Source organism: Zootoca vivipara, chromosome 7 (assembly GCF_963506605.1).
Source record: "Zootoca vivipara chromosome 7, rZooViv1.1, whole genome shotgun sequence".
NCBI classification, from domain to species: Eukaryota; Metazoa; Chordata; class Lepidosauria; order Squamata; family Lacertidae; genus Zootoca; species Zootoca vivipara.
Window position 1 is genome coordinate 15,999,456 of NC_083282.1, and position 15,776 is coordinate 16,015,231.

General features: G+C 42.9%; 1 long non-coding RNA gene across 3 annotated transcripts in view; it reads right to left on the reverse strand.

Annotated features, from left to right (window-relative positions):
* LOC118088729 (uncharacterized) overlaps positions 1–14,366 on the reverse strand; it is a 97,760-nt gene extending 83,394 nt beyond the window's left edge. For all 3 annotated transcript variants that reach the window (XR_004693045.2, XR_009557865.1, XR_009557866.1), the window contains exon 1: positions 14,164–14,366. This is a non-coding gene — a long non-coding RNA (uncharacterized LOC118088729). The remainder of the gene's footprint in view (positions 1–14,163) is intronic.
* Between the last annotated feature and the right edge of the window lie 1,410 nt (positions 14,367–15,776).

Sequence of the window (15,776 nt, forward strand, 5' to 3'; positions counted from 1 at the left end):
CAATGCACATTACTATCTGAAGAGAGGATGAACTCAGGCCATTAAGTCCAGAAGCTCAAACTACCTGGCTGAATGACTCCAAATGCAGTAGAAGTACTCACCCCATGTCATTGTATTGTGCTATTTGTTACAAGCCACTGTGGGGATTATTTTGGATCAAAATACATGAACATGTAAAAAAAAATCACATAAAGCAATTATCTAATGCCAATTGTCCTAACAAGGAAAAGTGGAGGGTGGGGAAGATTCTGGGCTGGCCCAGTGCAGTGCAGATGGCGAACAGGGCAATGGTGGGTGCCAGGTGCCTGAGGTCGGGCTCAGTGGGTGCAGGGATCAAGTGCAATAAAATAACAAGATGGCAGAAATACTATGCAATACGTCTCTGAACTTATTGTACCATTTCCTCTGGACTGGGCAATGGCTGCAATCAGCAGTACATAATTTCTCCATGCTGGCTAAGGTTATAATGAGCTCCAGAAACCCATGGGGTGCTTCCCATGCCCCATCATCAATGGTACAGTGCAGCCTATTTGCATGTCTGGGGCCAGCACTGTGAGACTGCGCCAAAGCACTTCTCAGGATTGGTTTTATGAGCCCAAATCAAACTTGAGGCAGTCCCATTGCCCCATACCCTAGCTCAGAGGACCAGCTCAATTGTTAATACATTCAGGTACATTGTCATTAAAATTAAGCTGGCCAAAGTAAGCCACATCTGTACTTACTTTGCAAGAAAAAAATATCCTTTCTCTCCCATTCTCCAACTTATGCATGGTTTGTGGCTAAGGTTTCACACAGGCCAAAGCACATCATAACTTGTCTGTTTTCCCACCTCAGCCATGCTAGAATGTGAAAGGAGAAAGAGGCATTTCATTTTCTTAATGCACTTTTATACAGCTCTGAAGCCAACAATAAGGCAATGGGAAATGCCCAATGGAACTTAATGCAACCTGCTTAGCAGGCAGAAGGAAGCTTTTATTGTCCTATCCAGGGTGTAGGGATTAGGGAGAAATTTTATTAAGTTAACATTTAAAGGCAAACTTACCTAATTCACACTTTCTGCAGCAATATGTGAACAGGAACACAACCAACTTTCAACATTTTCACTTCTCCGAATTTTGCAATGCAGCCAAGTAATGCGTTCAAAAATGCATATGCAGGGCTGGAGTGTGCATTAAGTCTGCATTAAAATGCATATATTAGTGTAAATAACATAGAGAAGTGCACTATATTAGGGGCAATTACTTTGCAAAAATGTCTTTAGGCAAAACTGCATACCAAGGATGTGAAGAAATTCACACTAACATGTTGATGAATTTTCATGTCTTTTTTCAAAAAAATAATAATGCAAACTGATACGGAAATGAGGAGAAATCACCTTAAGATTGGGAGAATGAGAAACCGAGAAACCTAAATTAACAAATTTGCTCATGCATAGCAGGGTGCCATTGTGTCTTCACCAAAGTGGGAGTGGGGGTGGGGGAATCACAAAAACCTAAAATGTTTTTTCTTTTTCTTTTTCTTTTTTTGTTTCAGTCCCACATATGTGAGTCAGAAAGCGATTTTCTGTCCCTACAAAATGGCAGGCACAGGCGCAAAATGTTATTTAAGACTTCAACCTCTGCTTATCCACTAAACTTCTGTTATGAATCCAGATGTTTTCTGTTATCTAGTCCTTGTCAAAAGCCAACTGAAAACATACCAAAATATGCTTCTAGCCACACCTGTGCAACTGGGCTCCTCCCCCCCCAGCTCCTCTACCCCAGCAGCTATTTAATCTATTCATTTCACAAGTTACATATATTGGTTGATTGTAATAAAAGCACAAAGTGGATTGCATTAAAAATACAAACCTAGGCATGTGTAATTCCCACTGTGTTCAACAGGGCTTACTCCCTAGTATGTTTAGGATTGCAGCCTAAGGTCCAAAAAAAGGTTAAAACTATATCTCTATTCAGGCATTCCAATAACTTATTGATAGCTGATCTGTATGTAGAGCAAGGCCAGTATGTCGCAAGAGCTTAGATGGATACAGGGCCTGATCTGTAGTCAGAGGCACATTATGCTACTGCAGGATTCTTGTTAGTGCTGGACTAGTCCATCTGTGTCAGGGTACTGATCTCACTGCAATAGTGTCACCAAATGAAGTGGGTTTTCCCTGAACAAACTGGGTTGCATTAGCAAAGTTTTGAATTCCACAGAACTCTTCTTTAGATGGAATAAAAAGCTTTCCATTCTGTCTAATAAAGAAAACTGTCAAATACCCTAAACCAGCTCATTCTGTTTTAAACCGTCAGGACCAACTCCTAGGGAAGACCAGACGCTTTCTCACTTCACCATTCACTATGAATCAATGCAGTTTTACCCCAAAGCATTTCCAAGATCTCTGTTTTGCTCCCTTTGTTTACAAGGGTTAATTCTGCAGCTCTTACATAGACAAATTCATTTGAAAGTCTCAGGGAGCATGGTATATGCGCTCTGATTATGAATTCTGCCCTGCTTGTTAGAATCACTCCCCCCCTTTTTTTGTCCTTTACTGTGGTCACGGTTGTGGGGGTTCATGAGCAAGCAGAAAAATTAGGAGAACACTATAAAAAGATCCCAAAATACACTTTCAATGTCTGAATTCCCATGCACAAATTCTTGCATGACTTGGCAGGTAGGCAGTGTATATACAGTGCATAATTCTACCCAATAGGTACATGCCATTTTATTGGTGCAAGAAAGTTGACAGTATACCCAGCTGTAGTTTTGCTCATTTATTTTTTCCCATTTGAGTAATGCTTTTAGGCATGTAGCATTCCAAAGCGTGAAACAATGGTCTCAATAAAGATTTATACGGTACAGCCAAAGAACACAGTTTCATAACAGCAGTTTAAAGAAAAGCCATACAGACGTATCCGTCAGATTAAGCATCATAAAAAGTTTGGGTGGAAAGAAACAGATTCACCTCAAACTAAAAGGGTAACAGAAACGGCAACCAGGTGAGCTTTGCTGGGGGAGCAAGTTCTGTTATGGCAGGCTGCCATGAGAAAAAGGGCTATATTATGTGTCATCCCCACCTCATCACAGCAACCCACAGAAGGGCCTCTTACTCATGGTCAGGCTTGTATGGAAAGAGATTGGCCTTGTGGCATCTCCGTCATGAGTCTTGTAGGATTTTTAAAGTTCAAACTAGCATTCTGAATTAGGCCAAGAAACTGACTGCAACTACCTGGCTATTGCACAACCTGTTATTGGTCAAACTAGGCTACCTAATGATATTCACATGACAAACTTAAAACAAGTGTGAACTATGGTTTTTTTTGGGGGGGGGGGTTGGACTGCACAATTAACTCTTGCAATTCCTGGCCATCAAACGTGACATTTGTTCAAGAGGAGAAATAAGTTTTCAGAAGGGCTAGGCAAATTAATGGGAGATTTATTCCTCAAATAAAGAATGTTGTTGTTGTTGTTGTTGTTGTTGTTATATCACCTTTCATCTGAGGATTACAAGGGTGGTTTACAATATAGATACAGAAAATAGTAACAAACAAAACAATAATGTCACCCACCCCCAGTTTAAAAGACCATAGATTGTTTAATTAGCCAAAGCCAGGAGAGAATAAAAATGTTTTTGCCTAGTGCCTAAAGATATGTAACAAAGGTGCCAGGCGAGCCTCCCTGGGAGTCACCACAGAAAAGGCCTGCTCTCATCTTGCTGCCCTCTGGAACTCTTATGGAGAAGTCACACAAAGAAGGGCCTCAGATGATGATCTCAGGAGCTGGGTAGGTTCATATAGGGAGTGGCAGTCCTTCAATTAATAAGGTATTGCTGTCCTGAGCCATTTAAGGCTTTATAGGACAAAACCAGCACTTTTAATTGGGCCCAGAAACTAATTGGCAGCCAGCGCAATTGGGCCAGGATTGGTGTCATATGCTCAAACCACCTTACCCAGGTGAGCAACCTGGCGACCAAAGCAGTTTCTATGCCAAAACCAAGTCTAGAGCATCAGTTTCCTCCAAGAGCACTTGGATCTGGTCCACAATCCAATATTACCATCTACTGAAAGACAGAAATACTACTTATGCTATTAAATCTCTGAAAGCCTTCAGACTGGGCCACTATGGGTCACTTAAGTTGATTCGTGATTTTCAAACTTTCTACCTTTCCACGTTGACTCCTCTCTCATCCCTTGAGAAGCCGCTTCATATCTTCCGTACAGCAACAACGAATTCCAGAGTGCAGACTCAATTCATGTGGGGCACTTCCCAAAGTTAGTGGGCCTCACTGTAGCTCAACACAAACACAATGCGCAAACCTAGGCTTTGCACAACCCCAAACTTTCCTCTGGCAACAGATTGCAGAGAAGCTAATGGTAAGCATGCTCATTTTTTGAGAAACCCATGCAGCATTACTAATCTAATTGAGGAATCCCTGAGAAGCTTCCAAGGAACCCCATGGTTTTCCTAGAAAATGGACTGAAAACCACTGGGCTAGATGTCTTAGAATCTGTAATAACTTTTATATATATCCATGGGATGGAAAGCCACAGCCAGTTGTGGTTTTTCAGCACACGTACATACCGTGAAATGTACACACATGCAGCTTTGATTACTGTTGATGATGGTATGACCAGAGAATCAGAGGAATTTTCTGATTCAGACATTTGATGATCAGCTTGTTTAACTCAAGCAATGCTCCTTTTAGATACAACGACTAAAGTAAAATTTCAGCATGTGGTGAGATATCATGACTTTCTTGAAGCAAGCGAGAACTCTATGAGTCCTATACTGTGATTTCAACTACCGTACATTTTGAGACTGTTTCAGTTCCTCCTGAAGCAAACAACATACCTTCTGGACGAGCTTATAAAATTTAAAAAGGGAACTATTAAAATGCATGGCATGATCCAGCAACATTTACAGCACATACTTCTGATGGGTATGTTCAGAATACAGACAAATATCTCCCATTCAGATAATTGGGGCTTAACTTCTGCTGGATTGTACTTGCAGTGTTAGTTCATGGTTATTATTAAACATTGTCTTTTTAATAATTCCAGCTCTTTTACTCAATTTTTAGATGGCAGTGTTGTGGTGAAAACTATTTTAAAGTATTACGATTTGCATCTTCTCGTTATTTGTCACATCTAGAACATGCCTGTAGATTATTGCTCAGCACAGCAAGAAAGTACTACATACATTTCAGTGTATACAGTTATAAATTACATATCACAGCCACTTTTCTCCAGCCACACTCACCCTACAGTTAACAATGACAAAGAATCAAGCATGCTATAATTTGCTCCCTCCCTCCCTTATAATGCCTGTGGAGGTTTTTCTATCTTTCTCTCATATCCAGCGAGAATAAGCAGTGTTTGCCTGTGTGCAGGGTGACACTAAGGATGCTTGAAGAACCCGATTGTTGTGAATTCTGATACCAACTGATTCACAACCTCCCAGAACCCAAGTTACCTGCGGCTTTTCACACTTCCCAAATGTTCTAACGCAGATGTTGGTGCGAAATAAAACTATTGAAATGTGGGTTTTCAAAGAAAGTACATTTAGTAATTTGTGATTTGGAAGGAAGTGCATTTAGAAACACACCTTTTGAGGGAAAGCAAATATATTAAAAGTTTTGTGAATTTTCAAGCACGTTTTGTTTTAAATGCACCGAATGTGAATGAACGCATGGCAGAGACCCTAGACAACCATGCCTTCTTGGGCACCACCTCATTCTGGAAAAAAGGACTCCACCTAAATCCTCCACACAGAGACACATAAAAACAGTTAACATAGCAATTCTAGTCCAACCCGTATACATCAAATATTCCTAATTATTTCAGCTCTGGCTAGCAAGGATGCAAGACAAAGGCGAGATTGATGTAGTGTGTCTCACAATGGCTCTACTGATTTCTCCACTGGCCCTTCCTCTGCACATGGTCAATTAGAATTGAAAATCCTGTGCTGATTTCATTCTCTGGAATTTTTAAGCAGGTCAGGAAGAAAGATGTTATTGAAAGGAAAACTCTCATCTAAATAAGAAAAGAGCACGTGGCCATCTGGTTCAGTTCTACCGTACAGAAAAGTCGTTGAAACTCAGACACACACACTCTCTCTCTCTCTCTCTCCCCCCCCTCTCCCCCGCCTCTCTTTCTCTGCAACAGTTTGCCAAGGAATCAAAGAGAAGCATGTTTACATTTAGGTTCCCTTAACATATTTTTATCTCCAAAAATGCTCTGTGCAGCTCATTTCCTTTCTATAGATGCATAAGTTCACTTACTCATGTCCCGTGCTTAGCAAGATTTGTAGGCTCAGTTGCCAGCAACAGGCTTGATAAAGGTAGGGGCAATCAAAGCAGTCCTTTTAACATTCTAAGAATGTCTCTGATATAATTTTTTCCTCAAGGTTGCAAGGATAGCTTGACCTACTAAGCCTTTCCTACATGGAAAGGGCTACTGCATTGGAAACAGCATGAGATCTGGGTGTAGACCATAACACATTTGACCTCAAGTAGGCACCCTGGAAAGCCACAACTCACGCAATGCTAAACTTTCATTTCTGACATGGGAAAGTTTATACTCCATTAAATGAGGTACAAACATTTCTGGGTTCCTGACAGATGTGTCGACCCATTTCTTTTTCCTTTCCACTGTCCTTCCTCCCTTTCTGCATTACCGGATGCTTTACAAAATGCATAATGTAAATTTCTACCTTTGCACTTATGTGCTGTCTATGTGTCAATTTATTTTTTATTTACCTCCTGATCCACAGTCCAGCTATTTACAACATTTGGAATTCTATGCCTCCCCTCTGCTGCCACTGCCCTTTTTTGACTGCATGGGCACAATAACATAAATCTGGCAGTTCTCTAACTGGGGCGGGGATTATTTGTAGGTGGAGGAAGTTTTTTTAAAAAAACTGCTGGAAATACAAGAGTAGTGGTGGACAAAAGTTGATGGAAATTAAACAGAACTATTGTGCTGGTTTAAGCATATACTTAAAGTGCAAATTATTTTGGAAATGTGCAGAAGCCATTTGCGTAAGTGTGCAGGCATTTTGTAAAAGTTTTGAAATTTATCCCCAATTATTACTGTTTCTTTTCTTTTACCAAATGCAGCCAAACAGGTTGCAAGCTACAGGGGAAGACTAGCTAAGGAGGAGCTGTTTAACCCTTTTCTCCTTGGTGACTTTACCATTAAGGTGATTTATACAAGGGGGGGAAACACCGAGGGTATAGGGCTGGTAAGCACCTTCCCTACCCCACACCCCATCAACTTATCCCAGCCACACAATATTCTGTATGTAACTTTCATAGCTACAAATTAACTACACACAACTGAGCATCATGCGACATTGGGCAGCATATTTATCAATCAAAGTTTTGTAGCAATTTTTCCACCGCAATTTGGGGTGCTGAGATCAGACCATATCCTAAAGGCTTGCCAAATTATCTCCTCCACCACACTTTGGCATACGCACACCACAAATGTGAATGGTTCCAAAACCTACAGATCTGCAGGTGTCTGGCCACAGACCATAGGTTTTGAGGGGGGGGGGAAACAAACCCCATTACCACTAGTCGAGGCACAGGGAGCAAGCTCGCTACAGACACATCAGCTACAGTCCCACTGAAACAGCAGCTGTAACAATGAAGCACTGCAATAAGAAGTGCTTCTTTAATTATCTGCACCCCCCTTGCCGGCTCCTACCACCAGGCAGAACACCAAGTGGAAGCATTGTTCAAATTCTAATTATTTCCAATAACCATGATTTCTACTCCAGCTTGTTACAAAAGCCGATCTGTTAAAAAAGGTGTTATTGCTAGGTTCATTCAGAGGTGACTGTTACAGGGGAAAGGTGCGGTGCTGAGTGTATTTCTTGCATCGATTTACAGGTGTTGGTGGCAACACTGGAAGCAGTGGGGGGTTGAAGCAGGCATGCAGCAACGACCTTTGTTTCCTGCACGTGCAACCCTGTCCTTTTTGGAAGGCTCAGAATGGCTCCTTTCCTTAGGTTCTCCTTCTGGCATCTATTATTTGCATGTAGTCACCTAAATGATGTACCCTGTTCACTACAGTCTGGAAGCAAAGATGGAGATGGAGACATTCCGGTAGTGGATTTGGGAAGACCTGCTTCAGCAATGGTTGCCTAATTAGCACCATGTAAGAATACCCAACACGTAATTTGAGAAGATGTGGGTAAGGGCTGATGCAAACTTCATGCAGTAATTACAGCAGTCAATGCCTTGAATATATAAATCAGGACATGTATTTAAAGCAGCGCTGGATGCATGGTATTGAGTCACGCTGAATTTGCTATTCCCAGTATAGGTCCACTGCGTGTTCCTGTGCAAAGGCAAATCTTAGAATTCGTGGTCCTGTTTCTGAATGGGTTCTTCTAGCCAAGGAACAGGAGAGGCTGATCAGTAGAGGGAAACTCAACTGCAGGTATGTATGTGTAAGTGCGTGAACATGTGTGTGCACCTAGATAGGGCACAGGTGTACAACACTGGATTCTTCAGCAGACTGTGAATATACATTTTCACAGTTATTTTGGAAATACAGAAGAACCAGATTTCTGAGTCAGGTGCCACAATGTCACACCATAAATTTAAAGAACCATTCTGGGAAAGTGGTGCCATCAAACGAACTCTCAGAATTATCCACTCTGTCTGTGGACAGAGAAATTGGTGGTGGGTGGGTGTTTTCACCAAATTTCTTATGGGAGAGGAGAAATTATTCAACAGTTAACATATAGGAATACAGGAAGGTGCTTTCTACCAAATCAGATTTGGTCCATCTACTTCCTTATTGTCTGACTGGCCACAGCTTGCAAGGGTTTCAGATGGGGGAATTCCCAACCTTATCAGGACCTGCCAGAGATTGAAGCTGGGATTTTCTACATGCAAATTATACGCTCCACCACTGAGTTACAGCCCTTCCCCTTTCTTGGGAAGACCATTTGCACTGGCTATAGCACAGTTTCCTTCTTTCCTCCCTAAGTTTTTCTTGTTGTTGATTTTGCTGCTGCTGCTGCTGTCTTTTGCAACACAGGTGCAGAAACTGTGTAGGCAACCCGGCCACCATTTTTGCATCCTCCACAATGCCCTAGACCAAGCGCCATTCCAGGGGATGGGGTGTGTGTGTGTGTGTGTGTGTGTGTGTGTGTGTGGAGAATGACGGCTGCCACACACAAACACCAAAATGAATAATAGTAAGAGAGAATATCTTGATTTTTGATACTCCTTCAGAATGAACTTACACAACTGTGCAACAAACTATATTAGATGTAGCTACTGTTCAAAAGATTATACCAAGGAAAGTATCAGTATCGTAATGACTCCCACTTAAAAGTGGGCAAACTGTACAGCAAGGGTGTCTGATCCTGGATAAACTTAATTCAGTTGCAGGTTCCCATTTCCAAAGGCTAGAGCAGCAGTCCTGTCACTAAAAGGTTTAAGTTTAAAAAAATTTGTACTAATGAATGTATATTAATTCAGAAGTGGGGATGAATTGTGTACGTATCTGACTGTGATTCTTTTCTTCTTTCTTCTTCCCTTTTAACATATCTCTTTTGTTTTACAAAGCTACAAAGGCTGTGATCTGAAACACAAGCGGATTTTTGAGCCCTCTCCCTTTCCACCACTACTCCACTGAAATCAACTGAAATCCAGCTGTTTTCACCCCAATGGAGAAACTATACGGGTGCCCATATAATTTTAATTGAGGAAGTCAAAACAGTGAACAGTCAGTTTTCAATCTTTCTCTTCACACTTTGAAGGAGACCAGCACTGTACTTTTTTAAAAAAATAAATAAATCACAAGATCACTTACCACCACTGAAGGCTATTATTGCCCATTGTGGTGAAGTTCGGGTGAGTGATGATTTACAGGTAAGATTTGAAGTAACACACTGGGATTATGAAATCTCTTTAAGTAAGTATTGAATATAAGATGCATATTAACATCTGTTGGTGCATTAAATAGGTAGAAATCGGGATGAATGTATCTTTGGAGATGCTGTAACCTCTCTAGTTATTTGAAGTAATTAAAAAAAACTGCTTTGAGAAGTAAGTAAACTGAATAAATGACAGTGATAATGAAAATAGAACACATTAAGAACACTAGAATGAATGTTTTCATGAACAACCTTTCAATTCCTTACCCACTCACATTGGAAAAAAAACCCTATTGGGCTTAATGGGACTTAATTTTAAGTACTTCAATACATTCTTACACGGAAGTAAGTCCTTTTGAACTCTAGGTATACATTTATAGTATAGTGCAGTTACATACTTAGACTGCTGGAATTCCACTACCCTATCAGAAGTATGTAAGGAGTTTTAAATGTCGTTTTGTTGTATGGATGGTATTTTCATACACATGCAATCGTCTGCATTACAATGCAGATGGACAACATTATAGGTCTCCTCTTTAAATAGAAATTTTAAGGAAATGTTTTGTTACACTATATCAGTTAACATGTTACTCAAGTTACTTTGCCATATGTGTGCAGACAAGGTTTCCATTGAAATTATTTAGAGAATGCCATTACTCCCGCCCCCTACCCAACATACATACTTTCTCTCAGAAAAATGCCTGCAGTGGGTATGGGAAACTTTTAGAAAGAAAGTTACTAGTTGAATGCACCATTGAAAACAAAAACAAATGAATAGAAGATCAATTTACTCATTGGAGTAAACCCGAAACAGTAAAGCTAAAGAACATCACAAAATTACAGATGTATCTTTAAAAAATAATAATAACAACACCACGTTATTTGTTTTCCTCCCTCACTGCATAGGAGGTTTCATTCTCAATAACAGTTTTTTGCTATAAATGTATTATAATGGCCATATCCATTTCTATATTGCATGGCTGGGCACAGAATACCGGTTGGTATGTGAAACTAGCTTTGAATGAGAGATGCATGACCTTCCCACACTTTCGCCTAAGAGATTTCACTAATATTATTTTAAAATGACATCAATGTTCTCTTTAACTGGCCAAATTTCAGGCAAAAGTTGCTGTTGTTCTCAAACATCCTTAGTGGAATTTATCAGGTGAAGAGGCAGCAAGGTCACAAGGTTTCACTGCTTTTGCACCAGGTTTCCATAACCTGGCACATTTTAGGCTGGTAAAAGCAGTTCTGCAGCAACCATACTCTGCGCTAAGCTGTGCCATAAAAGAATCAACCCGCACATATATGACCATTATAATGCACTTATAGCAAACACTAACTTGTGCAAAAGCCGCAGGAAATATTTTCCTACCGTAATCTTCATCAACATTTTGTTAACTTCCTGCAAAACTCATACCTATGCTCACCTGTTCAGGGTCATCCAAAACTGCTTAGAATTTGGTTTCAGGCAAAATTTCCTAGTTACTCAACACTAAATATTTCTTGTCTTTAAGGCTACAGTCCTGTACTTACTTACTTACTTACTTACTTACTTACCTAGGAGTAAGCCATTGAACTGCACATCATCAGACTTACTTCCAAGTAAATAAATGTAGAATTGCACAGTTACTCATCTCCTTCTAACCAATTCACAGGCCACATTGAAAGTTTAAGTGCAACTCTGGAGGCATGAGCACCTCAGTGTTTTACCCCAAAGTCCAACTTTATGAAAGTGTTGTTTCTCAAAACCATGCAATAGCTGGCCAACAAGGGGAATAACAGCAAAGTAAATGACCTGATGCTCCTTACAAATAGGTTATTGAAGTACCTTGGCATTTTTATGTATGATAGTCTAAACACAATAATCTTTTTTTTTTAAGGGGGGGAGAAGCACCACGCAAGACACATGTGTGCAATGCCTTTCTATACACTCCACACTCTCTAAAGATAACACCTGTGGGAACTGTCATAGTATATGAAATGCACAGCACATGAATGCTAAAGTAAACTGCGAGCTTGACAAAACTGCAATGAGTAGCAGATAGTGGTGCGTGCTTGCAAATGCATTGCGAGGGACAGAGAAAATACGTGTCAAAACGGATCTTCGCCTGGCTAGAGAAAGGGGATATTGTTTGCCTGGGTCTTGCCATGGTGTGAGGAGCAAGACTCCCACCCTTCTTCTGCATGCAGTTGAAGAATAAGCCTGGCGTGCATTGCGTGCAGGCTCCTTGATTGGAGAATGGGGAAAGGGGGGGGGACCTGGCTGGAATCCAGACAGGCTGGAGTAAAGCGCTCTGTTGATCATTATGTCTGGCCTTCAGGTGTCTCAGCTCACAGTGGGCGGTGGTTGGGGGAGGTGTAGATAACAGTATGGCAGACAAAGAAGAGGAAAATAATAGTGTTGCTTTGTGTGTGTTTAAAAAAGGTTATGAGATATTTCCACGCCGAGTCCTCCTTTTAGAAAATGCATTCCTTGGGTTCCTTTCCCAACAAACCACAGCAAGCGTAGGCTCTGCCCGCGAAGATTTATTTCCAGCTGTAATTAGGAACGTCTGGAGTCTCACTAAACCATTTTCTTATTTTAATTGAAATTCATATTTCAAGGGGCATTGTTTTGTTTCGTTGTGGGTGAACCTAGAAACAGTTTGCATGTCTCTCTGTGTGTGTTAGGTTTTGCTCTGCACTTTCTTACAGACCCTGCTTAGCTGGGTCTGAATCAGATTTCTATTGTCCTGCTCGCCCTCCCCTCCTCCCCTCCCCTCCGTCCCAAACCGCTCCCCTGTGAAGCTAGTTTCAGAATGCAACTTTCTCATAAAGGGTCGCATTTTTCTACTCTTTAGTGCCTGGTGAGAATTCTTTATGCGAGCATAAGCTGTAAATCAAAGTGCCTTGCTATACTCCGAGACTCTTGAATTCATTTTCCTCCTTCTCGGGAGGAGGGGAGAAAAAGGGGGCGAAGAAGAAGAAGAAGAAGAAGAAGAAGAAGAAGAAGAAGAAGAAGAAGAAGAAGAAGAAGAAGAAGAAGAAGAAGAAGAAGAAGAAGAAGAAGAAGAAGAAGAAGAAGAAGAAGAAGAAGAAGAAGAAGAAGAAACTACACCCCATTATGCTTTGTCTGTTGCTCCTGCTTGAGAACTCGTAAATCTCACGCAGCAAAAGCAACTTGAATCTCTCGTGTGTGTGTGTGTGTGTGTGTGTGTGTGTGTGTGTGTGTGTGTGTGTAAAGCACCAGGGAAAGGCTTCTTATTATGAATGTCTTCTGATCGCCTTGTCTTCTCTTCCCTCTGATCTTGTGCTATGAAGAGAGTCCCACACCCCTTTCCTTTTTCTTTTCTTCTTCTTTTTCTCCCAAGCCCGTTGGGAATTCAAGCAAATTCAAAATCAAAGGCGAGAGAATTCCAATGCGTGTCTATGTGTGTGTTTGTGTGTTGGGGTTTCTTTTTTTCGGGGGGGGGAGCAGTCTCTCTGCCCTAGGTGCAATTAAATTATCCTAGGCAGGCAAATAAATAAATAAATACAGTAAATAGCTGGAAAGAGATTTATTTATTTATATGTCAGGAAAGAAAAGAAAGAAAGAAATCCTACTCGAAAGGGGGGGTGAGAGTGGAGTGAGGGGGGGTCTCTTGCTCCACAGAACCTTGTCCAGAAGAACCTGCGAGGTGTTTTGTCCCCGAAGTGTCTCCGGGCGGCCTCATTATCATAACTGTCAGATGCCTGCAAAGTGTGGCGCGTCCTCCCCTCGCCAGCTGACTTGGCAAAGTTTGTCCCTCGCTTCCCCAACGCCCCACCCGGAGCGCCGCGCCTCAATCAAGACCCCCCGAGAAAGGAAGGCGCGGAAAATCAATAAGGAGCCGAGCGTCCTCGTCGTCGTCCCCCCCCCCCGGTCTCAGAGCCTCTTTCCTCGTCGCCGCCGTTTCCCCCACCCAGCCAGCCAGCCACCCCACCTTCCCCCTCCTCGTTTTCCCTCACGAACAAAGCAGGACACTGTCTGCGATAAGCAGCGGCGTGGCTTCGCAGACTTTTGCCCTGAGGGAATAACTCTGCACATTTTATACAGTATATAAAAAAAGAAGTTGAGGGCTTTCTCGGAAAATCGGCAGGCGACGCTCTCTTCCCCCCACCCCCGCAAAGTCTTCTCCTCAGGAATGCCCCCACCTGCGCGCCAAAGGCGGGTCCGCCAAGAGTGAGGGGAAGCGTTTTTTGACACATGCCCGGGACCGAACCCGCCGCTCTGAGAAGAAAGAAGCGCGAGTAGAACGGGATGGGGGTGTGGGGACGACTCACCGTTTCCCGCTGAGGCAAAGTCCCTCCGGCGTCGTCCGCAAGCTGGACGCGGCGTGAGAAGCATACCAAAGATGCAGAATTCCCAGGGGTTGGATGCGCGGGGGGCCGGGGCAAGGGCTGTGTCGGGCCGTGCCGAAGAAGAAGAAACGGAAAGGAGGGCGGTGGTGGGAAAGTCTCCCTTGTCCAGCAGCTGCCGCCGCCACCGCCGCCGCCGCGAACGGGGCGCTCCCCTTGGCGCGCACAGAGACATCCCACCGCCGGCGCGAACTCGCCGACCTGAATTGAAGAACTAAATAGCGCCCGTGTGAAGAGACAGGGTGATGGTGATTGTTGGAGGTGGGCGGGCAGGCGGGGTGGGGTGGGGAGGGGGTAAGCATCGTCACGTGAGGCGCGACACGCTCCCCCATTGGCGGCGAAAGCATAACTTGGGCACCCCTTCGCCTTTCTCCGACGCGTTGTTCGGCGAGAGTTGGGAGTGCGCGCGCCGAGGGAGAGCTCGTCTGTCTTGTCTGTCTGGGTCCTCCTCCTCCTCGCCGCCCCCGCCGCCGCCACAGTCCGTGTGGAAGAATGACTGTAGGGTTTCCGAAAGGGACGGGATTAGTAGAGGCGCGAGGCGGCGAGCGTGAAGTCATTCTCCGGCTGAGGCGGGACGGTGGGTAGGTGGGTGGGGATTGGGAGGCGGCAAGCCACCGCCCCTACACGCACACGGGGACAGACAAACACACAAATATACACCACGCGTTTGTGTGTATTGTGTGGTGAAGAAAGCGAGCCCCGTCGAGGCGCGTTAGTAGCGCGCGCTTTCCACACGGGGCTTCGTTTGGGGTCTGGGGAAACTGTTTGAAGAAGAAAGAAAGGAAGGGGTGGGGAGACAAAGAAAGAAAGAAAGAAAGAAAGAAAGAAAGAAAGAAAGAAAGAAAGAAAGAAAGAAAGAAAGAAAGAAAGAAAGAAAGAAAGAAAGGGTTCACTTAAGGATTTGGGGTTTTTGGTCGACACACCATGAACAAGGGCTTCGCTTCACGCTGAGGAATTTCTCCCTCAGAAAAGCGTCTGCGCGTTTCATAGCCTGTTGAACAAAAGGAATGCGCTTCCGCACTGTTCATATTTTCTCACTCCCTTTTAAAAAAATCGTATCGTAGTGCAACTAAGAATCGCTCAAACGTGTCCCCCCCCCCCCAAATGCATGGAAAGTACGTCCAACTTTGGGCTCCACTTTCTTTTAGGAAATCTGGCAAACGTGGTCTCGACCTTATTAACCAACTCAGTCTTTTGTCTTCCCTCTTTCCTCACACATGACCTGTTATCGTCCACATTTTCGCCCATATCTGCCTGGGATTTCACTTTGTCGTCTGTCTCTTTGTAGCACATCCGTTTCTGGCCACTACAATCATAGAAACTATTATTTCCTTACCCTGAAAGAATTCCTTATACGTTTTGTATTGGCTGACAAGAAACAAGAAGAGTCTCGCTGAACTGCCTATGTATTATCAACCATGAATTTTTTTCCCAATATTCCTTTACACTTGGATAATAAACCACGAATTGATACTAGTTTTGACACGTGCTTCACATTTTCAAGACACCAAAAGATAGCACTGATTAATTTTGTCATT